This window comes from Pinus tabuliformis, chromosome 9 (genome assembly GCF_031772625.1).
Source record: "Pinus tabuliformis cultivar Carrire ecotype Pingquan chromosome 9, CPIR1, whole genome shotgun sequence".
NCBI classification, from domain to species: Eukaryota; Viridiplantae; Streptophyta; class Pinopsida; order Pinales; family Pinaceae; genus Pinus; species Pinus tabuliformis.
In genome coordinates this window covers 346569817-346577411 of record NC_142307.1, presented here as the reverse complement: position 1 = coordinate 346577411, position 7595 = coordinate 346569817, and positions in this window count along the sequence as shown.

The following is a 7595-nucleotide window of genomic DNA, read 5'->3' as shown; positions in this document are numbered from 1 at the left end:
AACAAAGAGATATTTTGAAATACAAAAGTACACATTATTTACACTTAAAATATTACCAATAATATCATATATGTCAATCGCTTACTAAATTTTTAGCAGTAAAAGAATTTAATGTGAATGTATTTATCAATTGATAAGGATGACTAAAAGGTGCTATTGAGTACAAAACTAGTTATATGCAGAAGTGGCCAGAGATTTTATTGTGAAAAAAACTTCATGCAAAGAGAATTAATTAAATAACGATAAATTTAATTTAATTTAAATAGTTGTGAATTTGTGCAGAATGAAGCATGTGTGGAAAGATCTTTTAATTGCAATGTGCTTTCTAGTGATTATTATATTATTAATAGATTGTGCAAACAACAAACGTTCACGTAATGAAAACTTAAAACCTTTCATATAATGGATTTCGTTTGGTATCCTGCACATATGAATTTGTGTTATTTGTTTTAAAGTTGATGTCAAACTAATATTTTTATGCTTTGAAAATTGTTGTTATTATTAATAAATTATGTGAAGTGTGGAGGTTCAGACAATGAAAGCTTCATAACTTCTTCCGCACAATGGACTTTTCTCTGCAGTTCCACACATCTACATTTATGTTATTTGGAAAGTAGACATTGATATCAGCTATGCAGAAGAGAAATTGCATAGGATTATGCGAAGTACGATGGTTCACACAATGAAAACTTGAGATCTTCTTCAAGTAGTCACGCAGAAGAAGTTGTGCACAAGTGGTCATGAGTGTACAAAGATCGCTGTGTAGAGGGAGTTGTGCAAAATTGGTTGTGTGTTTATGAAATATTTTGTTCGAACATGGTTATGTGTATGCGGAGGGTGATGGTCGGATGAATATTTCACTGGACTGATCTTATTTCAATAAAATGTCTTTTCAATTAGTGGAATTTTACATATTTAACTGATATCCTAAAAAAATGAAAACAAAAGAATAAAAAAAACATAAAAATAATGATTATTCTCTGGCATGCAGCTCAACCTACCCTGGGTTGCAACCCCTCAGGTGGTTGGGCCTACTGGCTGATTCAAAGCAACTCCACCTGCCCTAGGTCGCGGCCCCTCAGGCAGTTGGGTCTGGCTGACTACTTCCCAGAATTGACCAACAAGGGAAAAAGAGTTTTTTATTTTTTATTTTTTTAAGATTTTTTTTTTCTTTTTAATTGTCTTTTATAATTGTATTTTTTCATAAAAAAAAAAAAATTAATTATTTCTTTATGTTTTTTATTTTTATTTTTTATTGTTTTTAATGTGCTTTTTTTATTTTTTTATTTTTATTTTAATGGTTTTTTTATAAAACTATTTTTATCTTTTATTTTATTTTATTTTATTTTAATTTGATTTTAATGTTTTATTTATTTATTATTAATTTTTAATGTTTTTATGTTATTTGTTTACTCTTCTTTTTCGTCAAGTTGTCTGTGATGCTCTAGATTTGACCTGTGACTTGAAGAATCATGGCTTAGGGGCATCTAATACGTCAAATTCACCCACAGATTGTACCCAGTCTTGGCCACACCAGCCCTAAGATGACTAGAGTTTTTAGCATGTCTCCTCCCCTTACCACAGGGCACAACCACCCCCCGTGAGGTTTGATCCTAGGTCGCCTTGCTAACAAGGCCCATCCTTAACTGGTTGTGTTAGTAGGACTTGACATTTGCTTCTTTTATTTTTAATAACTATTCAAGTATGTATTATTTTTTTGTTTTCTATTTTTTGTGTTAAATTTAAATATCTTTTCTTAAATTATGTTTTTTTGAAATATTTTCTTACCTTTTCATTTTATTTTTTTTATAAGTTAATTTCTCTTTTTTACATTTTTTTTATATTTGATTTTTTTTTATGTTTTAATATATACTTTATTTAGTTGTTATTATTTTCTAAAGTCTTTTTTTTTTCAATGTTTTATTTTGTTTTATTTTATATTTTCCATTTTTCTTTTTTTATTATTTTGTTTTGATTTGTTTTTTTTAGGACCCATATCGATCATTGACTAGTAACCTGATCTCATTATGTGTAAATTTGATAGTTGATTTTAAAGTTTTCATCATAACAAATTGATTCTGTCTCCACAATGTGTCAGTTTCATGGTTGGTTTTAAGTGTTCATTGCAATGGTTTGAGTTCGCATACACTGCGTGTCAATTCGATGGTTGATCATAAAAACTTTGTTGCAATGTGTCAAGTTGTCTTAAACTAAGATTTAAAAATAACTATACTTTTAGCATTTAAAAGAGGAATTACTCTTACGATAATGACTATTTCATTCATGTGTTCTTTTTTTAAGTTTTTCTAGTCATATAATTTTTCCATAGTGCCATGATTGAAATATATTGAAAACTTAAGGTCTTTTGGAGTCATGATCTTTGGTTTTAATTCTATGGTTGAAAAATTGTTAAAATTTTAAGGTTTTTATGAGTCATGATATTTTATCCTTAACACTATGGCTGAAATTTGTTGGAATTTTAAGGCTGTTTAGAGAGGTGATATTTTATCTTTAATGTCATGCCTGACAATCATTGGAATTTGAATGTTTTTCAGAGTAATGATATTTTATCTTTAATATCATTGCTAAAAAATGTTGAAAATTTACCCCGAAAAAAAAAGGACATTTTTCTAGCATCAACGATTTCCTTTTAGGGTGTTTTTTGCACAAAAAAATTAGCTTTTATTGGATTTTATTGTCATTTTTAAAAAATGTTGAAAATTTACCTTGAAAAAAAAAAAAAATTGTTGATACAACATCAACACTTTTCATTTTCACGTTGGTTTTTCATGTTTTTTTTGGGTTTTTTTGGCTCGAGTTCTCGTTTTGAGTTTACATTCCCTTTGATAGTTTACAATGTTATAACCAAATACTAATACAATGTTAAAACATTAATATTATGAACGGCAAATGAAATAGAAAAAACGAGCTCCGGCGATTTTCAGAAAACAAGGGTTCGACAACCATGGCTGCCGCTTTCGAAGGCTCTGAAGCATCAAAGGCGGGCATCGCTCCAGATCTTTTGCTCCCTGGGCGGCTTCACTCGCAGGTCGCATTCTTTGCAGCTCCCTTCTCTGCAGGATGTATCTTACCCTCGGACGCTCTCCCAAACTGGACGCAAAACAGAGATAAAGGAAACAGAAACGAGAATACCACGGCATGGGTTCTGATGGCTCCTGTAGCAGAAACGGACAAAGCGCCTCCCTCTACGCAACTGATACCTGGAAGGGAGAAACAGACCGCGAGACCTGAGAATGTTGACGCAAATGTGTATGCCAATGCGAGACACAGGGATGGAGATGTCATAGGGGCAGGAGCACTGGCAACAGCAGGCAGAGACAAGGCAGATGACCTGAACTACATAGCTCCCAGGATCATTGCTGATGTTCAGCTCAGTAAGAATATCAAATGCGGTGGTCTCACCTCTCTTAACAGGGGCAAGACTGAATCCCTACTTCACAAGTACGGGGAAAGAAAACAGAAAAAGGATGCAGATGACATGTTTGACAAAACGCCTCAGAGCGTTTTTAGCCCAAACAGGGGATCGTCCTCTGTCTCAGCTCAAACGGAGAGCGTGAAAAAGGAGTACGGCAGCCAGCAGAAACCAGAAATGTCAAAACCATTCCAGATACTGATCGCACACATCTCCGGCAAGTCAATACTGCAATGGGTGAGATCTACAGATCTGGTGCAGGAGCTCAAGCTACTCATGGAAAAAAGGACGGGGATTCCACCAATGTATCAGCGTCTTCTTTATGAAGGTAAACAATTGGAAGATACCTATCCCCTGTCCTGGTATAATATTCAAAGAAATGTCTCCATTACCCTGTCCATGCGTCTGCGAGGGGGTGCTGTAGGACAGCCATCTTCAGCTTCAGCTGCAGCCTTCTCCTATAAAGATGCAGTCCACTCAAAGAAGCCCAAGGAAAAAGCTCCCCCTGCTCCAACTCCCAAACCCTTCTTAGTGGACAAGTCGGAGGACATTCCGTCCATTGAAGTAGCTCATCCCATTTTGGACCAGCATTATCAGTGTTATGCAGAGAATGGCATCATCTGCAGGTTCAATGGGCTTTGGCCTAGTACAACAGATCTGCACCAATGGATTAATGCAAATTGGACCGACAATTGCAGGATTTTCTTATGCTCCAAAGGCTTCTTTATAACAGTGTTTTTTGACAATGAGGATTACCAAAGAATCTTAACTAAAGGCCCTTGGTTTTGGAATTCTGCGGGTCTGTTCCTTACTCCGTGGTTCCCAGAGTTTGATCCTTCCACAGCTGTCATCACCAAACTCCCAATCTGGGTTAGACTCCCTAACCTTCCGGCGCACTTATGGAGTTTTGTTGTATTTGAAGCCATCGGCAATTCCTTAGGTCGCCACATTGAAACAGATCAGTCAAGAGGGCTACAAGGAATGTATACCTATGCCAGAATCTGCGCAGAAATAGACATAAGCAAGGGCCTTCCTGATCAGATTAATATCAAAGTAGGTGATTTCCATTGGTCTCAACCTCTGGATTATGAGAATACAGCATTCCGGTGCCGATATTGCCATCTCACAGGGCACCTTCAAAGTTCGTGTCCATCAATGCCATTCAAAAAAAAGAAAGCCAAATCCAAACCAAAAGATAAAAGCTGGACACCGCAAGAACCCCCCTCAATGGACGATTTCTTTGTTTTCAGCTCGGATGAAGAGGACGTGGAGGAAGATGTGGCAGTCGTAGAAGAAAGGACAGATCAGGTATCTCCCGATGGGCGGCCTGCGGAAGCAACAGTCACTCCCACCGCTCAGAAACGATCTCATGAGTCGTCTCATTCGGATTCAGACAAGGAGCTTTCGCCTCCAGCCCAAAACAGTCTTCAAATTGTTCTCAATCAACCTGGCCCAAGTGGATGGGTCAAAGTCGGCAAGAAGAAAGGGAAAAAAAGTCGACCAAGTGTTCCCACACTTGGTGGGTAGTTCCTTTGGCTTGGTTCGGACTCCCTTCTTCTAGTTCTGTTGGTTTAGCTCTGCTCTCGTTTCTTCTTCTCTTGGGAACCGAGGTGGATTTTGTATCCTTTCCGGCTGCCCTTTCTGTTTTGGGGTTCTGCCGCCCTGCGTGGTGGGCAGCCTTCCCCTTTCAGGTCCAGGAAGTCCAGTTAGATCTTGTTTTTGAGTGTTGGAAGTTTAGGGGCCTCAGAGTTGTTTCCCCTTCGGGAAGTCTGAGGACCCTAAGTTTTTGTATTTGTAGAAAAGTTTGTATATAATAGAAACACCGCAGCTTACAAAAAAAAAAAAAAACATTAATATTATACTAATACAATACAATGTATCAATTTTATAAATAACTTAATTCTATTATTTTTGCATGTAGAGGTGCTCTACAATGTAGATTGCGTAAATGTTTAACATTTAACATTTAACATTTATATGTAGGCTCAATTAAAAAAAAACATTAAAATAAATAAACAAAAAGTTAAAAGTAATAAATAAAAAGTTAAAAGTAATATAAAGTTGTAAACATTTAAATGTTGCTCAATTAATAATAAAAAGTTAAAGTTAAAGTCAATTTGTTATATATTGATTTTGTTATTAACTTTTGAATACGGTGTGTTACAATACCATGGCTTATCAATATCACATGCCCAAAAACCATAAGTTATTTCACAATCAAAATATTTTATAACAATGTGACATGATTTTTAATCATGGATATTCACCTCCACTTTACCGTGGATATTATTAACATGTAAATATAGGCGTCGTTACAATACCATGGACCAATACTATGACTTATAAGTACCACATGCCCAAAAAACATAACTTATTTCACAATCAAAATATTTTATATATATTTTAATTTAATTTAATTTTATAACATTTTTTTGATTAAATCTAAAAGATAAAAGGTTATAATTACTTTCGAGATATATCTAAGCTCTCTATCCTCATGAATACTCGAGGAAAGATAGTGCATGATTGCAAATTGACTAACAATAATAGAGAAAAGATAGTGTATGATTGTTTTAATTTTTTCATTATTGTATTTTCTTTGACACGATTGATCCAAAATATAAGTTTAATATTTTACAACCAATTAAGGTTTTTTTTCTTTTTTTTTAGATACTTTCTTAAATACAATATTATGGTATCAAATTTAAGAGAGAGAGGGAGGGAGAGTGACAAAGCTGGAGGGCAAAGAGAGAGAGAGTCATGGGGGGAGATAGAGGGAGGTGGGAGAGAGAGGAAGGAAGAGAGAGAGGGGGGGTGGGGTGGGGTGAGAGAGTCATGGGAGGAGACAGAGGGAAGTGGGAGAGAGAGGAAGGAAGAGAGAGAGGAGGGGAGAGAGAGGAGGAGAGAGGGAGGTAGGAGAGAGATGGAGATAGAGGAAGGAAGAGAGAGGAGAGGGGAGAGGGAGAAGGAGAAAGGTGGAGATAGAGAGATGGAGTTGAAGGGGGGGAGAGAGGGAGGAACACAAAATTACATAGAGAGATAGAGTGGATAGAGAGAGAGTGTGTGTGTGAGAAGGGAGAGAAGGGGGGAGAGAGGGGGAGAGGAGAGGAGGGAAGAGAGAGGAGAGAAGAGAGATAGGGAGAGAAGGGTAACAGAGAGAGAGACACAAAGATGGAGGGTAGATAGAAAAGAAGAGAGGGAGGGAGATAGTGACATAATTAGAGGGAATAGAGAGAGAGAGAGTGATGGGGGGGAGACATAGGGAGGTGGGAGAGAATGACAAAGAGATGAAAGGAGAGAGAGAACTCATTAGAGAGAATGGGGGAGAGAGAGATGGACTTGGAGGGGGAAAGAGAGGGAGGGAAGAAGAAAGATATAGAGGGAGAAAGGTGGAAAGAGAATCTGTATCTTTGGGGAGCGAGATAGAGAGAGGGAATAAGAAAAAGACACAGATACAAATATAGATATTATATAGTATTATATAACCAACCTAGATCCATCTTAATCCTAGATTTATCAAGCACTGAGAGGGGTCACATATCTCGAGATGCAAAATTTTCCTCAATTTTTGCACTAAAAAAAGAGGTTTACACCCCAAGAGATTTGATCCCTCTCGACGCTTCATAGATCCGAGGTTAAGCTGGATCTAGGTTGGTTAGTTAGATAATAAATATAATAATGATATGCCAGTTAAAAATAACTAACATGCACTATGTGCCACGTTAGGTAAATTAGATTATTGATGATCCAGGTTATCTTTTGTTTATAGATGCATTAAAAGAATTACATATACAGTTTGTAGCTTATTCAAAGAGAAACTTTAAATGTGCACATATGAGAAAAAGAAGAAGAAGAGCATAGGAAGACAAGAAGACAAGAACTTGATAATGGAGTTCGTCCCTCCTGGACTACATCTCCGGGTCCTGCTCAATCAATGGAGAGGCCTTCATTCATTAAAAATGGCATCAAAAGAAGTTACATTTATCAATTTACAAAATGGAGCATTATACCTCCATGCTGAAAAGTGTCCAAAAATTGGAGAGCCCTGTTGCAGAAACTAACACCACCAATGAATTCCTGTCGCCGAGAAATACAAAATCCATATAAAACTTGCCTGATTCTGACTCTGGGCCAAAATCACCTTCCTGCAGAAACGCTGCTC